At 45.9% G+C, this 19,187-nt stretch overlaps 2 long non-coding RNA genes across 2 annotated transcripts; both read left to right on the forward strand.

The window, feature by feature from the left end:
* The first annotated feature begins 11,298 nt into the window (after window positions 1–11,298).
* LOC120375137 lies at window positions 11,299–12,076 on the forward strand. Its single transcript, XR_005586454.1, has 2 exons — window positions 11,299–11,528; window positions 11,827–12,076. It is a non-coding gene; the product is annotated as an uncharacterized LOC120375137 (long non-coding RNA).
* A 1,872-nt stretch (window positions 12,077–13,948) lies between these two features.
* LOC120374944 lies at window positions 13,949–18,531 on the forward strand. Its single transcript, XR_005586358.1, has 3 exons — window positions 13,949–13,963; window positions 17,199–17,591; window positions 18,308–18,531. It is a non-coding gene; the product is annotated as an uncharacterized LOC120374944 (long non-coding RNA).
* Window positions 18,532–19,187: the final 656 nt, after the last annotated feature.

The following is a 19,187-nucleotide window of genomic DNA, read 5'->3' on the forward strand; positions in this document are numbered from 1 at the left end:
AGGAGCTGGGGCTCTAGACATGAGTTTGTTGCACCCAACCTTAATCTTGCTGGTAGTGCTTACCAACATGAAATTCCCAATGCAGCTACCGAGATCCAGAGCCATATTATCCATCTCCTGAAGTCCCTAGAGAGGCAGGGATTTTGTATAAATCCAGCGCTGCTTTCTCTACCATGCTGAAGTTTGCAGGTAAAGATCTCACTTCTGCAGCCCAGCACCTCTCTCTCCATGCAGCTGCTATATATCAGGGCGGGAGCACTGTGCAGAGTTGGCCTTGTAAACTGGGCAGTGATACGCTGCAGATGGGGAGAGCTGACTTCAGAAACATTTGAGTTTCCAAAATGTCTAGTCTGATGAGCTGAACTAGCCAATGCTACAATACAGATAGTGAACACATGAGACACTGCAGCAACCATACAACCGTTCTAGCTTCTCGCGAAAACCTCACCCTGTCTTGTGTCAGTGCAAAGCACAGTAATAAACTGAGCAACTCTGCTCATCAGCTGGAGGCTCAGCTTGATGTTAAAACTGCCAGCACCTTGGAGAATGGACCTTTTCTGGCCCCAGAATCACAGGTATTTTAACATCCTTCCTGATCTCTGTTACACGCGTGTGTGCCCTCTGTGTTTCATGGGTGAACGTGTGAAAGTGAGAGCCGGGCTTGGTTCTGCATAGGCCATACTTTTCTCTGGGGGAAATTTTCTGCAGATGATACTGATACAAACCCAAAGCATTTCCAAGTTTACAAATAAGAGACAGTCCTGTTTATTTTAACGCTGGTTTGCACAATTGCTAATTTTTCAATCAGACTAGCAATGAAACTTTCCCTACCCATCAGTGAGGCCATTATTAGACTTCTAGCATGTCTCCCCTTCACTGCCCAAAACCACGCTACTCATGCCATCCATTCAACCTGGGACAGCTTGGGAGAAAAGGGGAATCCTGCAGCATATCTTGAAGGTCATCAGAGCTGAGCCATAGCATGGGAGCAAACCAAATCAGAGGACCTTCAAGCCATGTTGCAAGACCAACCCTTTCTCCCAAGCTCTCCCAACATGATTGAGTGGCATGAATAGTGGGTACTGGGGGAAAGACGTGCTGGAGACCTGTTCTGGGATGAAGACTGAGGCTGACAACAAACTCTGATTCTCTGGCCCAATGGAACTCTCTACAATAAGTGTAAAGTTCGTCTGTGCGGGACACGGTGCTTTCCTGGGCACTGGTCATTATAAAATAATTCCAAACCAAAGCACTCCACGGGGCACAGTTCTCCCCGTGTGGAGAAGATGCGAGAACAAACAAGAGACAGATGCGTAGTCACGTTGCTTAATGCATGGCTGGAAAGCACTCAGATGTTACGATGATAAGCGTGCTAAATGGAACAAAACTGCTCATGCTCCTTTTAAACCTCCCATTAATGGGTTCATTAGCAAATGCTAAGTCTCCCCGTCCAGGTGATTTGCCAACAAGGCTCGGGCATGTTATTGCAGATACGTACAGATTAGAGAAGGAGCTGTAAAACCTGCCAGGATGGTGGGAATTTGGAAATCTTCCCTCTTTCCAAGGCCCCAACTGTTCCAACAATTCACTACCTTTTTACCTTGCACTCCAAGGATGAGAATGTCTGCCCAGCGTATAAGAGGGACTGGTCTCTCGGTCCTACGTGTGTGCATCTCTTGAGTTCTAAAGGCTTGGCTAAAACCAACAAGTATATATGGTAGGCATGGGATGGTCTTGCACTTCAGGTGAAGTTTTAGGCCTATGATTTTATCTGACTCAGGTTGCCCATTCCTAGCTATTAAACATGAGAGTGCTTGACTTGATTTGGACAGTCAAAAGATCAGCTTCAGACCAGGTTTATTTTGCTTCACCTGGCATAAACCCAGGTGCAAGGCCACTGAGGGTATGTCTACATTAGGGTGACCAGACAGCAAGTGTGAAAAATCGGGACGGGGGTGGGGGGCAATAGGAGCCTATATAAGAAAAAGACCCCAAAATCAGGTCTGTCCCTATGAAATCGGGACATCTGGTCACCCTAGTCTACATCGCTCACGGAAGCAAGTCTCCCAGCCCGGATCAACAGACTTGTGGGGCTTGTGCCAGCACTTTAAAAAAACCTGTGTCAACAGATCTTTGGAGTTGCAGCTCAGGTTGACACTCGGTCCCCTCCCTAGACTACAGAGCCCAAACTCCAGCCTGAGGCACATCTTCCAAGCTGTGTCTACATGACTATTTTTAGTGAGCTAGAGTGAGCCCCACTAACCCTAGTCTGTGGGCCCGGGCTGGGAGGCTCGCTTCCGCGTCAGACATACCAAGAGATGGAGAATCTGTTGAACAGACTGGTTTAAGAGGCAGAAAGAAGCTCGAGGCAGCTTCAGTCAATACTAGTGAATGGCGGTTGTGAAGGATACGTTTGGTAAGTCTTAATCTAGTTCCTTGTGGACAGCATCCACATCAGAAAATCAGCCATCCTAGCTGAACCTCTTCCTGGTCATCTCAGCAAAGAGGCCAAGAATAACTGTGCCAGAGAGACTGAACTTAACAACCTGCATAGTGTGTCCCTCCAGGACACCGGAGAGGCAAACTGGCCTGTTTTGTGCTCTTCAAAAGAGAGAGACCGCAATCAATCAAAGATGTTTCACAAGCCTTAAAATTCTCTTGAAATTAAAGAAACAAAATCTTTGTAAGTACAGCAGAGAGAGAGATGGGCTGACAGTGGAGTCAGTCTCTGGATTTGGAACCAGGTCAAAATTCAAGGGGGAGAGAGAGTTTTAATCAGTGAGGCAGATCTCAGTTCTGGGTCTGCCTGTTGCAGCTGCACCATCCAAGCTAAACTGACGGATCGGCCCTGGAGAGCAGGGCTGCTCGGACCCGAGCTGCCCTCTCAGAGGGCAGGCGCTGAACTCTTGGTGAGGCATCCCACCAGGTTTGCCACGTTGGGAATGGCACAAGTGGAAGCGGCTCGTGGAGTTTGGGAGATTTCTGTTCCCCCCCGGGTTATAGAATCATAGAATATTAGGGTTGGAAGAGACCTCAGGAGGTATCTAGTCCAACCCCCTGCTCAAAGCAGGACCAACACCCATTAAAACATCCCAGCCAGGGCTTTGTCAAACCGGGCCTTAAAAACCTCCAAGGATGGAGATTCCACCACCTCCCTAGGGAACCCATTCCAGTGCTTCACCACCCTCCTAGTGAAATAGTGTTTCGTAATACCCAGCCTAAGCCTCCCCCACTGTAATTTGAGACCATTACTCCTTGTTCAGTCATCTGCCACCATTGAGAACAGCTGAGCTCCATCCTCTTTGGAACCCCCCTTCAGGCAGTCAAAGGCTGCTATCAAATCTCCCCTCACTCTTCTCTTCTGTAGACTATTATTCCCAAGCATCTTCTCTGATCCTGTGGGTGTGCACTGTACATGTATTAAAGAGAAACAAAGGGAGTGGGGGAAACCAAACCAAATTTTGCGTCCTTGTACGCGTAACAGTTTAGTCTTTGCTCTCAGGGACACAAGCTTTGTAGTAGCCCACATGACAACAGCAATAACATCAGGGATAATTAGACAAAATGATGGCATAAGTTCAACCCTTCTCCCAAACCACCCAGCTCCCTCAACCCACTTGCAAACAATGCATCTTTTGTAGGCTCCAAGCAGCTTTTAAAAACAATTGATTTCTTTCTTCCCTGGCACAGAAAGGAGTTTGGTGCTTGGCTAACTAATGTTGAAATGTCTCGGGGAGTGGGAGGGGGACATCTCTTCCCCTCTTTATGGTGTCCCCTGCCAGATGACCCCGGGAAGCTATTCACTCCATCTTGTTAGTACAACTTTAAATGTTCTTCCATTCCAGCCCCGCAGCCCACAACAGTGTCTTCTATTGTCCAGCTGATTGCGGTGTATGTGATTCAGACACGGACTCTTGCTGTTCCAAGACCTTGTCAGGTTATGGATAATTGGTCATGCTTCATCCACCAGATCAAACAAATGCATGACATTTCCCTGCTGTCTCCTGCCTCGGAGTACGACCGGCGGGTGGAGGACACGGCACTGGATTTGAATGGAAATTATCTAAGTGTGTGGTGCTTTCCCCCACTTTTTCCTTTGAAAAAATGAGTCTGAAATGGAATCAGATTTACTTTAATGAAGGGGGGACTGGGCAAACTCAACCCATGAAAAAAGACTTGGTGGGTGATCCTGATCTCTTACCATAAACAAATTCAAGCCAGTCTGTAGTAGGGTACTGAAAACTTAGAGACAGAAGGAACTCTGTTTATACCCTGCACCTATTCCTGCTTTTTCTTTAACACATGTCTAAAGTTTGGTGTCTACACTCTCCCACACCCCATATAGATGTAATCTGGGAGGCTTGCCAGAGGGTAGGAAGGTGTTAGTTAAGAGGCTTCTGAAGAGCAAAGACAGACAGGTTTCAGGATGAACCAGATTCAGTTTGTCCCAGTTCAAGATGTATTTACTCAATGTAAAATGTGAATCACTTTAAAATTACCAAACCACTAACCGTGGGTTGTTTTGTAGACCTTACAGATTCTTAAAACTTAAGCTGAACATCAGGGCAGTATTGTTAAAGCTCTAAATGTTTAGAGTCTGCACATCACATCACTCCATTTATGGCTAAGGAAAAGTAGAAAGTTCATTCAAAACTTCGAAACTGCTTTATAACCACACCGAGTTTCCTCAATCTTGGCTTTGGTTTTAAGCCTGGAGGAGAGCCACAAGCAAACGATGTTTGAAGAAGCATTGAAAAGGGATGGATACTTAAAGGTTGGCAAACCAATCTTGAAAAGTGCGCCCTATTTAACATATATCTGCACTACAGCTCTCTTTAAGTGGGAGCCTAATGTTAAAAATCTAACGTGCATGCTTAATATGCAATTTTCAAAAGGTCAGAGCTTTCATATATCAAGATCTATTCTTTTCCAAACCAAGGAGTGTCACTGTTCTCCCAGAAGCCCTATGTCCTGACCAAATGTCATGTTGTATTTTCCTTGTGGCTCTGTCTAAAATAGTGTGGGCAGAATAGTGTGGGTGTATTCCAGTGCTTCTCAACCAGGGGTCCAGGGCCCCCTAGGGGGCCGCGAGCAGGTTTCAGGGGGGCCACCAAGCAGGGCTGGCGTTAGACACTCTAGGGCCCAGGGCAGAAAGCCAAACCCTCGCCACAAGGGACTGCAGCCCTGTACCCTGAGACCCACCAGCCAGGGCTGAAGCTGAAGCCTGAGCAACTTAGCTTTCTGATACCTCCTGTGGTGTGGGACCCCAAACACCTGCTCTGCTTGCTACCCCCTACCGCCAGCCCTGGCTTTTAGATACAGAAAAACCAGCTGTTGTGGCATAGCTGGGCTGTGGTGTTTTTATTGCCTGTTTAGGGGTTGAAAACCCCATGTGTCTTCTTCCCCTCACTCCGTTGAAAATGGCTAAAGGGATTTTGCTTAAACTTTTCAAAATTCATCATCTATGGGAGAGAACAAACAAAGTTTCAGGCCAAAAGCTGACTGTTTCAGATAGTTATGAGCTTGTGAAACCAATGGATTATAAACTATGTTGCAAACTTAAATATCAGGTTAACTGTCCATGGAGTGATATCAGTCACTCACTAGAGCATATTTTATTGACCTCAAATTTATAAGTGGTTATCTAGTGTGTTGATATTGAAACAATGTCCTGGTTTTTCCTACTGTGTCCCATCCCCATCTCAGCTAAAACACAATATAACTCCATGACCTATCTGTGCCCCGTCCCAAGGTGGTCTGAATATTCACAGGTAGAAAATCCATAAAGCACTTTGTAATCTTTTGGGCTGGAAGGGACAATATAAATGTCATACATGTTATTGAAATACAGAAGCTGAACCCGAGAAGAAGTAGAGGCATCAACAAGAGATGCTAGGGCTATAAAATGAGAAACCTAGACTGGATTCACCTCTCTAATAATATTCTCCTTGGAGAAAGAAACAACCAGACAAATAACTGGTCCAGTGCACTGAGCACAGGCTAGGAGAGAGGAATTCCTGATTTCAAATTCTACCTCAGTCGCAAATTTGGTCTGTTGGCTTAGCCAACTCACTTATTTAGGCGCCTAGCTTTAGGTACGGAACTTTGAAAATGTTGCCATTAGCTTCTCCACGTTTCAACTTCCCTATTTGCAAAATGGAGTGGAGAGAGTGTGCTTATAAAATTTGTGGGTGACACCAACCTGGGAGGGGTTGCAAGCACTTTGGAAGACAGGATTAGAATTGCAAACGACTTTGCCAATTCTGGTCCAAAATCAAGAAGATGAAATTCAGTAAAGACAAGTGCAAAGTACTACACCGAGGAAGGGAAAAACAAACAAACAACAAAAACAGCAAATGCACAACTACAAAATGGGGAATAGCTGGCTGGGTGTGAGTACTGATGAAAAGGATCTGGGGGTTATGGTGGATCACAAATTGAATGAGAGTCAACAAGGTGATGTAGCTGTGAAAAAGGTTAATATCATTCTGGGGTGCTGTAATGGGGTCCACTGAGCTCTCGCGAGTGCCCCCTGTCTCAGTGCATGTGCCTGCTCTCTCTCAGTTTGTGGTCTTTGCCCTCTGGCTGAGTCACACACACTCTGTCTGTGTGATAAAATCAAAGCAAACACCTTCCAGGGTATAAGTCCAACAGGGGGCCTATTTTAGTGCCCTCTGTAAGGTACTTTGATCTGCAGCCCTATCCTGAAGCTCACTCTTCAATCAGTCCAGCAGGGCCTATCCCAGAACCCTGGCCAAACTGTCTCTCAGCCCCTTCTGGGCTCCCTCAAATTATCCCTACTTTTTAAGCAGTCCTGGCCCTGGTGGGGGGAGCCACAAGCCCCAGGGCTCCCTCCCTGGAGTCGCTTTGCCTCTCTGGGCCTTTTTGGCTCCAGCTCTTCACCTGAGCCACTAAAAGAGTTCAGTTCCCTTTCTGGGGTGCATCAAAGTCCAGGCCACTTTCCCAGTGGCTAGTAGGGGGGGGGTCCCAGCCCAGGAACCCTATAGATAGCAATCATCTGCCATGTCCCTTTAAATAAACTGTGTTGCTGCTACAATTCCCTGTGCCACCTCCCCAGGGCTCCCGCACATTCTTCACCCTCCCCTCAGGGCCTAGTCCTGGTGGAGTCCTAGCAGCCAGCCTGGAGCACCATCCACCCTCCTCCAGCTCTAGCAAGGAACTACCCTCACACTGGCCCTGCAGCTCTTCTTATACTAGCCTGCTAGGCCCTGATTAGCTGCTTCCCACACAGCACTCTAGGCAGCCTGGAGGACCTCTCTACTTCCCTTTTCTGGGACAGGGTGTGGCAGGGCAACAAGGCCTCCAGCAGGGGGCCTCAGGGCTTAGTCCACCATGTCACTGGTGGATTAACAGGAGTGTTGTATGTAAAACATGGGAGGTAAATGTCCTGCTCTGCTTGGCCCTGGTGAGGCCTCAATGAGAGTACTGTGTCCTCTGAGCACCACCCTTAAGGAAAGAAGTGGACAAATTAGAGAGAATCCAGAGGAGAGCAAGAAAAATAATACAATGTTTAGTAAACCTGACCAATGAGGAAAGGTTAAAAAATCAGGGCTTGTTTAATCTTGAGAAAAAAAGCCTGAGCGAGGACCTGATAGTCTTAAAATATGTTAAAAGCAGTTATAAATGGGACAGCAAAGAGTCCTGTGGCACCTTATAGACTAACAGACGTACTGGAGCATGAACTTTCGTGGGTGAATACCCACTTCGTCGGATGTGGCATCTGACGAAGTGGATATTCACCCACGAAAGCTCATGCTCCAGTACGTCTGTTAGTCTATAAGGTGCCATGGGACTCTTTGCTGCTTTTACAGACCCAGACTAACACGGCTACCCCTCTGATAAATGGGACAGTGATCAATTGTTCTACATGTCCACAGAAGATAGGACAAGAAGTAATGGGCCAAGCAAAGGAGATTTAGGGTAGATATTAGGAAAAACTTTCTAACTCTCAGGGCAGTTAAGCTCTGGAACAGGCTTCCAAGGGAGGTTGTGGAATCTCCATCATTGGAGGTTTTTAAGAACAAGTTGGACAAACACCTGTCTAGGAGACTCTAGGTGTACTTGGTCCTGCGTCAGTGAAGGGAGCTGGACTTACTGACTTCTCAAGGTACCTTCCAGCCTGACATTTCTATGATTCTAAGAAAATAAGAATAATACTTAATCCTAACTGCCTTACAAGGAGGCAGAGAGGATATTTGTACAGTGCTTTGAATAGGTTAAGTGCTGAATGTTATTTAAAGAAGTGTTTATATTTTGAGGTCTATGAAATGCCAGGGCAGCAGACCCTGTATCTCTGCTGAAGGCCAGTATCATTGCCATAAGATTAAGTTGGGGGAGAAAAAACACAAGGAGGCCGTCCAGAAAACTCAGTGTTATCAAAAGATAAACAGGAATAATCAACGGAGGGAAATTAGGAAAACTGTCCTACCCACAAAGCTGATGGTAGGACCAATTCCAAAGAATGCCTTCCTGTTTCCTAGAAGCATGGGGCTAAGACTGACAAAGGGGAGGTTGATCCTGAGGGCTATGGTGGTGCTTTTAAAGCCAGTGCTACATTTAGGAGGCTGTTCAGCCCAACAGATGCAGTCCCTAGATGCATTCAGCAGCTGGAATGCCTCTGGGGGACACAGACAAATTGCATTGTAGGACACAAACCACTGCACCCTTTTCAGAAGCTGCAGCATGCATTCCCCATAAAACCAGTACCTGGGGGGTGGGACTCTGTGCATTTGCCATCTTTACCCATTGGAAATTCGTATTCTGGTGCGGTGGCTTGCCAGGGTGGTTTGGGGATCAGCCTTGTGTCACATCCTGTGCTCCCGGGTGGTTGCGTATTAGGGCTAGTGGGTTCTTTAATGTTTTGCATTGGTTTTAGGGTACGTCTAAACTGCGGGTTGGGGGGGGTGTTATTCCCAATTCGGGTAGTTGTAAACGTGCCAACTCAGCTTTCACTAGTGTACTCAAAATGGCTGTGTGGCCATGACAGTATGGGATGAACTAGCTGCCCAAGTACAATCTTGTCCAAGATCTTAGGTACATACTCGGGTTGCTAGCCCGAACTGCCACCCATCCCAGCATGGACACACTGCTACTTTTAGTGCACTAGCTGGATCAAAGCTAGTGCGTTTATGTCTACTGAGCTGGGAATCACAACTCCCAGGTGCAAGGTAAACATTCCCCTTACAGGATGACGCTTAGACGCTCTGAGAATGGAGCCTTCTAAATGTATGAACCACTGTTATCTAATTAAACAATCAAAATGTTAAGTCTACAAGCCGCATGCAAAGAGGAGTGGAGAGGAAGAAGTGGGAGGTGATTGCTGGCTTCACTCACTTCTGATGTCACAGTACTTGTGGTGGGAGGGAGGGAGAAAGATAGACGGGAAGATGGTGATTGGTGGACTTACTTATGTCACAGTTCTGATCCTTTCGTTCCATAGATAATTCTCCAGGAACCATTTGCCAAACTTTTCAAAGCTGTGCCTGCTTTCAGGGGAATGAACCCCCCTGCAACTTCCTCCAAGCCCACCATGTGTTGCTAACAGCCTCCCAAATATTTTCCACACCCCTGTATTCAAACCCCTTAGCTAGTCCTTCATACTCACTAGTATCCAGCCCACACTTCAGGAAATACCGGTCGAACTGGGATTCATTAGGCACTGATTTAAGAATGGCTCCATCATATTCCAGCAGGAGGCAGAGACACATGGACACAAACCAGTGTATTAGTTACCTCGTGTGAGGCGGTGTGTCAGAGCGATGGCAATGGCCAAGTGTGGACTCCTGGGATTAATAGGGGCCCCTGATTCCACTGGGTTTCAGCCCAGGCCCCCCGGGCTAGATAAGCAGGATCAAGGTTCCTCAACTCTGACAGTGCCCTAATCTCCTTCTGACCTTCCCCTGGGCCTCTGCAGGGTCTCCAGCCTGTTGGTCGGTTCAGGGCTGTTGTCTCTGGGCGGCTTTTGGTAGTTTGCAGGCAGGAGCTCCTTTCTCCTTTGCTGCCCTGCCCCTCTGCTTCCCAGCCCTTTTATCCTCCCAGCTCCTGCGAGACTGCCAATCAGCAGTGGCCGGCTGTGCCTGTATTAACCCTTTGGTGGCTGGGCTAGCATGGGGTACACACGCCCCATGATGTGCGTGTATGTGTGTGAAACTGTCCTGAAGAGCTTACAGTACCAATTGAAATGACACCCAAAGAAAGCCTTTTACCTCTGTCATCACCCTGGGTTTTTATTTCCCTCCTCACCCCTTTTCCTAACGGGAAATGTGACTCTAATGTCAGCTTCAAGTTACACTTTCAAACGGACGAACTTTCACTTGATTTGCCAGGAGGCAACATACCTTCACCCATCCTCAATTGTAAGCCGGTGGTCAAGATTTGAAACACTAGAAATTTTATCTGGTGCAATTTCTAAATCCATAATTAGATCCTTAAATAAAAGTAGCTCAGATTGAGTCTTTCATAAAGAGTCTTTATCCATATGTATAAATATCTGTTCTGATACAAATTGGCACATTTCCCCCAAAACTTGTATTTTACCCTGGCACCACTTAAAGCTAGATATTTCAGAGGCGCGATGAAGATGTCTAACATGCACTAGGTGGGGACAGTTCCTCACATCCCCAAGACGAAAGGGATTTAGTTAACTTGTGGAACTCCTTACCTGAGGAGGTTGTGAAGGCTAGGACTATAACAATGTTTAAAAGGGGACTGGATAAATTCATGGTGGCTAAGTCCATAAATGGCTATTAGCCAGGATGGGTAAGAATGGTGTCCCTAGCCTCTGTTCGTCAGAGGATGGAGATGGATGGCAGGAGAGAGATCACCTGATCATTGCCTGTTAGGTTCACTCCCTCAGGGGCACCTGGCATTGGCCACTGTCGGTAGACAGATACTGGGCTAGATGGACCTTTGGTCTGACCCGGTACGGCCTTTCTTATGGTCTTATGTTCTTATGTTCTTAGCTAAAGGTGTCAGAATCTATTAGTAAAAGGTACAAGCAGGAAGACGCTGAGCAACCTTGATTATACCCAGCCTGGGGTCCGACTACTCTAATAACCGAGCATTGAACATACAAACGTGCTTCATTTGGAAGCCACAGCAGATAACCTCAGTTTCATAACCCTATGTGGCCATTACCACAAAGTTCATGATAGTTGGTTTAGTTGATAAAAGCTTCCCAGGAACATTGACTAACTGTTGCCAGCAGATACCATCACAGGAGGCAGACCCTCTATGACGTCATAGTAACCAGAGCCTTTAATTGCATGAGCCTGGCACAGTTCACCTCATAAGCTCACCAACCATCAGAGCAGACAGGTTGGCTTGGCTCAACCAAGAAATGAAACCTCTCCTCCTGGGCTCTTGAAACCAGCAAGCTGAAGCAGAGATGGTGAGATGCCCAGGCCAGCACCGCCGCAGACCCCGACGTCGGAGGCGTTCCATCCGAAGGACCAGGAGGAGCAGGAGGACGTGCGGCTGTAGAAAGCCATCAATGAAAAGGAGGCGGGGTAAACACCAAACCAGTTTCATATTTAATTCTTTCCTTGTAGGTACTTAATATGAAATAGAGAGTATGAAGGGGTGGTAAAGGGAATTATATGCTAAGAAACTAGCATTGGGCAGAGTAGATTAGACGGTAATTTGTCAGTTTGCAGGCAGATTAGATCGGTTTCTATCTGAGTTTAATTCCTTGTGCACTAGTTAGCAATATCTTTATTTTCACACAAAACTTGTATTGCTCATGGTTACAAATTCTTTGCCTGGTGGGATTTGCAGAGAGTGAAGTGTTCTCTCTCTTTGTGACAGGGTACGTGCGTGTTATGACCACCTATTACTATAGGAGATGATCTGTGACACCTGTCCGTGGGCCTGTCTTGAAACGTGCATCTCATCAGCAGTCCATCAGCCACCTGCTTCTTGAGCCTGAAAACCAACAACGCCCATCACATAAGACACCAAAAGAAACGAGCAAGCAAATGGGTGACTCTGCAAGACCCAGGAGCCCTCCTGCCGCAGGAGACATGCCGCCAACCTGCCAGTAAAGTTGTAAAATGCAGCTCTTGCGTGGTGTGTCATAACATCCTTGTAACAGTGTGGGCCATCTTGGCACGCCCCTTGCGGCAAGGTGTCAGCCCCACCTTAAAAAGAACAGGAGTACTTGTGCCACCTTAGAGACTAACACATTTATTTCAGCATGAGCTTTCGTGAGCTGCAGCCCACTTCTTTGGCTGCATAGAATGGAACGCACAGACAGGAGATATTTATACATACAGAGAACATGAAAAGGTGGAAGTACGCATATCAACAGGAAGAGTCTAATCAATTGAGATGAGCTATCATCAGCAGGAGAAAAAAACCCTTTTGAAGTGATAATTAAGATGACCCATAGAAGGTGTGAGGAGAACTTAACATAGGGAAATAGATTCAATTAGTGTAATGACCCAACCAGTCTCTGTAAGCCCCACCTTACTTTCCCCAATTAGACATCAATACCTTCGCTTTCACAGATTGAGGCAATGAGACACCAAAACAAATTAATCAAAATAAATATGTAAAGCTTCATGGAAGGAGCACTTGGACTAATAGTTCAAAGGCCCTCACCTCAGTTCAGCATTCCCCAATTTAGAGTCCAAAAAGTCTCTGTGTCTGGTCACACCAATCTTCATGCGCCAGCGAGAAACGACCACCGCTTATAACTCCCCTGTTCAGCTTCCTGTTCCCTTTTAAATAAGCCAGCCCACTGGAAGGAGAGGCAGCCTTCTTAATTACACCCAGGCTGTTTTGGTTGTGAGTTTTTGGTTGTCTCTTAAAGAGGTAGTACACTCCTTCACAATCCTATCGACGTTTTCAACATAAGAACGGCCATACTGGGTCAGACCAAAGGTCCATCTAGCCCAGTATCCTGTCTACCGACAGTGGCCAATGCCAGGTGCCACAGAGGGAGTGAACAGAACAGGGAATCATCAAGTGATCCAATCCCTCTCGCCCATTCCCAGCTTCTGGCAAAGAGAGGCTAGGGACACCATCCCTGCCCATCCTGGCTAATAGCCATTGATGGACCTATCCTTCATGAATGTCTCTAGTTCTTTTTGAACCCTGTTAGTGTCTTGGCCTTCACAACATCCTCTGGCAAATAGTTCCACAGCTTGACTGTGCATTGTGTGAAGAAATCCATCCTTTTGTTTCTTTTAAATCTGCTGCCTATTAATTTTATTTGGTGTGTGTATGTGCACGCAGAACCTCTATACAAAATCACCATGGGGTACCTGCTCAGAATGCTGCCCACTCGCTCTGCACAAGGTCCCAGCCAGGTAGACAAACTGATAAGTGATGAAGTAAGTGAGAAACTGTTTTCTCGCTACAGAAATGGACATCACTGTCCTGGATTTAGCTCAGGTTACTGTTTTTCAGGAATAATTTTTAAAAATCACTGTCAGAGGCCCCTTCCTGAATGTTAACAGTAAAATACCAGAAGGTTTCAAATGCATGAAAAAAAAATTACACACATGAACTAAGCACTTTAAAAGAATTAGTCCTAACTGAATTCAAAGGGGATCTTCCCCTAGCATCACTATTTGAACCAAGCCTCAGAATTGTACTGCCATCTTTCGCTGAAGTGTAAAAATCCAACCGCTTTCTTAAAGGCTCCAAAGGACATTTCACTATAGTCCTGGGATTTCTGGCTAAACTAAAAAAATGGGGATACATTTATCCCTGATGTGATTTCATTGGCTTAGTTGGGATAACATGAGAGATGGATTTGGCCTATGAGGTATCTTCTACCAGCTGCCTATTTCATTAAAAAAACATGAACAATAACAACACATAGGTAAATGTAACGCCATGGACTCTAGGTGTCTAATTCTGAGCTCACACCAGTTGTGACCGGGTGTGTACTGGACCGTCATTGTTGGCAGTGAAGTGACTCGAGGTTTACAAGAATGTAAGTGAGAGAAGACTCTGTTAATGCTCATAAATTTCCACTATTACCAGTTTAATAGCTGTGGAAGTAGGGTGACCAGACAGCAAGTGTGAAAAATCGGGACAGGGATGGGGGGTAATAGGAGCCTATATTTAAAAAAAGACCCAAAAATCGGGACTGTCCCTATAAAATAAGGACATCTGGTCACCCTATGTGGAAGAAGTGAGGAGATCTTTTTAACTTACTTTATGAACCAGGTTTTCTAGAACAGGGTAAGATCATGTGCATTGCAGTCTTTAGCCACTGCCTGGAACTATCTTTCTTGTGTTCTCTCTTCACATTCAGTCTTTCAGATTTGTTCTATCTAATCCAGAGGAAGAAAATTCTGTCTCTGAAGTCGACTGCTCACTACAATTGGTTTTTTACTTCAACAAACTCCACCTTTGGGTGCTTATCCAGCAACTTCCACCAATTCAGCAGTTTGACTGTGGGAGCTTCAGGACCGGTGCAACCATTTAGGCGACCTAGGTGGTCGCCTAGGGCGCTAAGATTTGGGGGGCGCCATTTACTTTGGCAGTGACCGCGACGGCCGGATCTTCGGCAGCCCCAGTCACCACCAGCACTTAGGCAGAGGGAGCTGGGGCAGGGCCGCCTGCAGCAAGTAAGGGGGCGGGAGGGGGCGGCACACAGGGGAACTCCCCGCCCCAGCTCACCCCTGCCCCGCCTCCTCCCCGAGCACGCCATGGCTGCTTCACTTCTCCCACCTCCCAGGCTTGCGGGGCCAATCAGCTTAGGCGCTACAAGCCTGGGAGGCAGGAGAAGTGAAGCAGCGACGGCATGCTCGGGGTGCTTGTGCTCGTGCACGGAGCAGGGGTGAGCTGGGGCGGAGGGGGGGAGCTGCTGTGGGAGGGGCGCCTCAAGGGTGGGCCGTGGGGACGGGGAGGGCACAAGGTGGAAGTTCCGCCTAGGGCGCGAAACATCCTTGCACCGGCCCTGGGTAGCTGATAGGCCCTCTTGATTCATAGATTGTAAAGCCATAGGAAACCACTGTGATCATCAACCTTAAAGGTTTAGCCTTATTCATTCATCCACACCCCTGGAATAGATGGTTGGACTGACTGTTGGCAGATTAGTAGAACATTTTCTGAGTGTAAGGGAGGGCTATTGTGTTAAACCCAGGTGTCTTGGTCAAATTCCAAATTTCTGTTATAGGACCTAGGGCTATCTCTTAGATTGTCCATAGCTCAATATGGAAGTTGAAGCTAAACAAATTCAGATGGGAAATAAGGTATAAATTGATATTTGTAAGAGTAATTAACCATTCGAATAATTTACCAAGAGTCATGGTGGGTTCTCCATTACTGATCATTGTCTAAAAGGTCTGCTTTATTAATTATTTTGGGGAAGTTCTATGATCAGACTAGATAATCACAATGGTCCCTTCTGGACATTAAATCTATGAATCTATGTATATTATAGACATGATTATGAGAAAACAAATCGACCCTCATGCTGACAGGGCCAAAAGAGCTAATAATGTGGTTTTTCCAATTGTGGCTTTCACATATTGAAGAAGAAAAGCATCTGTGTGTAAAACATTACGAAAATGTACCTGATGGGTCACAAAATCCTTTAATACCAGTAGAACATGTGTTTCTTACAATCAAACACTATGGTCTTAATGACAGAACTAATGAAAAAAATATATCTGTAACAATTGTAGTACGTATTTGATCTATTATTAGTAAACTAGCTATTCAGTGAGTGACGATTATGTTGTCAACACCAGACAAAAATAAAGTCTGTTGCCTCTGTTTATCTTCATTACTTGGTATCCATGATGTGACATAGTCCTTTGTCACAGTAAGTTTGATTGTCTCCTACCAACTATATGAAATTAAATCCCGATTTGAAAATGGTTGAGTTAACTTTCTGTGTGTTTAGTTTTTAAAGGGCCAGATTGTGCTACCTTTCATAGGTGCCTCATTTCACAAAATGTCATCACCGAAATCAATATTAGGGCTGGCTGGAAAACAACAATTCCAAAAATGTCAAGGCTTCAAAATTTCGTTCTAATTCAGAATGACAACAAGAGTCTTGACTTTTTTGGTGAAAAGACAGATGCAGGAGATTCCAGAATAGCTAATACCCCAGTGGTCATGACACTCACCTAGAATGTGGAAGACCCAGGTTCAAGTCATTGCTTTAGAGCAGAACTTGAACCTGGGTTTCCCATGTGAGTGCCCTCGTCATCGGGCTATTGGCTATTCTGGGGTTTGCCTCTCTCTCAACATTCCTGATGAAACTTTTTTTCCACTCAGCTCTGTGTGTGGAGTAAGTTACTACCCTGTGTGACCCAAATGGACTGATCAGTTGAGAGAGGCTGCTTTTGGGAGACAAGGTTTTCAATCTGACAGAAGTAAGGAAGCACAGAAGATTGGACACAAAAGCCGGATCCAGCCTCAAACTGCATTCTGGAGAGATCTGGATAGCTTCAGATCAATAGTCAGATCTTTTTCAATGGGTTCTGCTCAGCGTCCAAACCTTTTGGTGGTGTCAGATCCTGACTTGAAACGACACCCCCATGGAAGCTTCTGTTGGGAGGAAATCAGAAAATATCTCCTAAGTTCACTAAGGCCTCAAGATGAGGCGCTGAAGACCATCATTAGTATGACCTGGTATGGTCACTTTAATTTCCATGTAGGCCCTGTGGAATTCATGGCCTCTTCAGGTCCCATTGTGCAGCAGGAACTTGTGGGTCCTGTGGCCAGTTTCATCTTCCCATGAGATGTAACGACAATTCTCTGGATAATTATGGTCACAATGTGCATATGGCACATGAGCCTTAAAAGTAAAGAGACAAGTGCACTGAACTTTTGGGAGTTTGGTCTTTATTTATTTAGTTTTTTGTTGGGGGTGGGGGCGGTATGCGATTTTACTGAAGTTTAATTGTGGCACAGCACACAATATGCTTCGATGAGAAGTCGCTTAACTGAAATGAGTTAGAAACCTCCATCTCCTTGTTTTCACTCCTCGACACTCATCCGTGTTGTCAGTCATGCTACTTCCCCTTTCTTTCGTGATTACTTTTCCTTTCATTTTCCCACCAAAAAAGAGACGAATAGGAGGAAAGGACCAGTAGAGGATGGCGCTGCATGTATGGGCCTATGAGCATTGTGTTTTCCTATGGGCTGGAGATACCAGAGATCTTAGTTTCCGTGTGTTTTAATTCCTCCTCTCTCATGTTGTTACGCAGGTGAAGGCCAATTGCAAAGCAGTTTCCATAGCAATGGGAAAGCCAGTGGCTGTATATGGTTATTTCCATATACTGCCAAAGCTGACCATTATGAGGTATGGAACACAAACACAAGCTAAGCCTTGTATGTCATAATTGTTGGCCTCTTGAGATACAGGCCAGATGTACTTCAACTCTCCACCTGAAGCAGGCTAATATCAACAACCAAGACAGGCGCCTGGCTCCATCAAGAGGCAGCAATCCAGCTGCTGCAGAGATCTTGAAAAGAGAAGATGGTGAGATACAGGCGTTACCACAGGCATCGCAGCAGGAGAAGCACCCGTTTTAGAGGACATGCCAGGGAGAGGAAGCAAGGAGCAAGGAGAGACAGGAAGAGGAAAGGCAGAAAAGGAGGTACAACCTTATACAGGATTTAATATTATGACTGGCTACTGTGTGTATGTACATCCTCTGCTGGAAGGAATCAGAACTTTTGAACTGAGTGTCATAGGCCCCGTACTGCTAATAGTCGCATAAGACTCTCTTCTAGTTTGAGCAATAAGGGTCTGTGCTTTTAGCCGAGTAGGTGCTGAGATTCTATTCCTGCTGCCACTATGACATTTGCAGTGACCATGGTCTGCAACACTGTGATGACCACAAAGTCGTAGGTGGCCACAGATTTGTTATAAGGTTTAATTCTTTTATTGCGCCTCTCCAGTATAAGCTGGGGAGCCTGTGAAAAAAATTCAGCACCACAGAATCCCAGCTCCCAGCTGCCCGTTTGTAATAGGCAGCCTGGATAGAGAATGGTGCCATTTGGACAATCTAGAGACACTCTCTTTACTCACAGAACATGGGTGCTGGCAAAGGAGATGTTCTGATTGCCTTTGCTAGCCACTGAGTCTCCATGTCCCACTAAATCCTTAGTCTCCTGGGGGCACTTTCAGCAAAGGGGCCATTTAATGGCCACTGGGCTAGAGGCCTGTATGGTGTGGCCACCGGCCCACCACATAATTATAATACTCAGATGGTCCAATTCATTTTTGCCATTGCCAGCCTGGGCAGCATTCGGACCATGTCAGCGCTGAGTTCACGTTACCAATCTCTCCTTTCTATTTTCTTATCTGCAGGTGAAAACCACTACCACTATAGGAGGCGTGTGGTGTATTAAACCATCAGTTGCATCCTGTCCTATATACCGTAATATAGCAACAAGCTGCCATTGCAATGACCCTAGAATCTCCACCTCCAGCCTGTGAAACGATCCCATAGGTGCCATTCTGATTTCTGGGAGCAGAAGGAAGAAGACCCGCTGGCCATAAGGGCTGCCTTGTAGTAAACTTGGTTGAATGAATTGTATGCTGTGATTTTACTTAGTATCACATCCTCTCCTAGGATCTTTACCCTACATGCAGAGGTAACTTTTCTAGCTTTTTCCAGGTTTAGGATGATTCATTAGCGAGTCTCATATAATCAGAGACTCGTAGGACTGGAAGGGACCTCGAGAGGTCATCTAGTCCAGTCCCCTGCACTCATGGCAGGACTAAATATTATCTAGACCATTCCTGACAGGTGTTTGTCCAAACTGCTCTTAAAAATCTCCAGTGATGGAGATTCCACATCCTCCCGAGGCAATTTATTCCAGGGCTTAACCACCCTGACAGTTAGGAAGTTTTTCCTAATGTCCAACCTAAACTTCACTTGCTGCAATTTAAGCCCATTGCTTCTTGTCCTATCCTTAGAGGTTAAGAAAAACAATTTTTCTTCCACCTCCTTGTAGCAACTTTTTACGTACTTGAAAACTGTTATCATGTCCCCCCTCAGTCTTCTCTTTTCCAGACTAAACAAACCCATTTTTTTCAATCTTCCCTCATAGATCATGCTTTCTAGACCTTTAATCATTTTTATTGCTCTTCCCTGGACTGTCTCCAATTTGTCCACATCCTTCCTGAAATGTGGCACCCAGAACTGGACACAACACTCCAGTTGAGGCCTAATCAGCGTAGCGTA

This window comes from Mauremys reevesii, linkage group 11 (assembly GCF_016161935.1).
Source record: "Mauremys reevesii isolate NIE-2019 linkage group 11, ASM1616193v1, whole genome shotgun sequence".
Lineage (NCBI taxonomy): Eukaryota > Metazoa > Chordata > Testudines > Geoemydidae > Mauremys > Mauremys reevesii.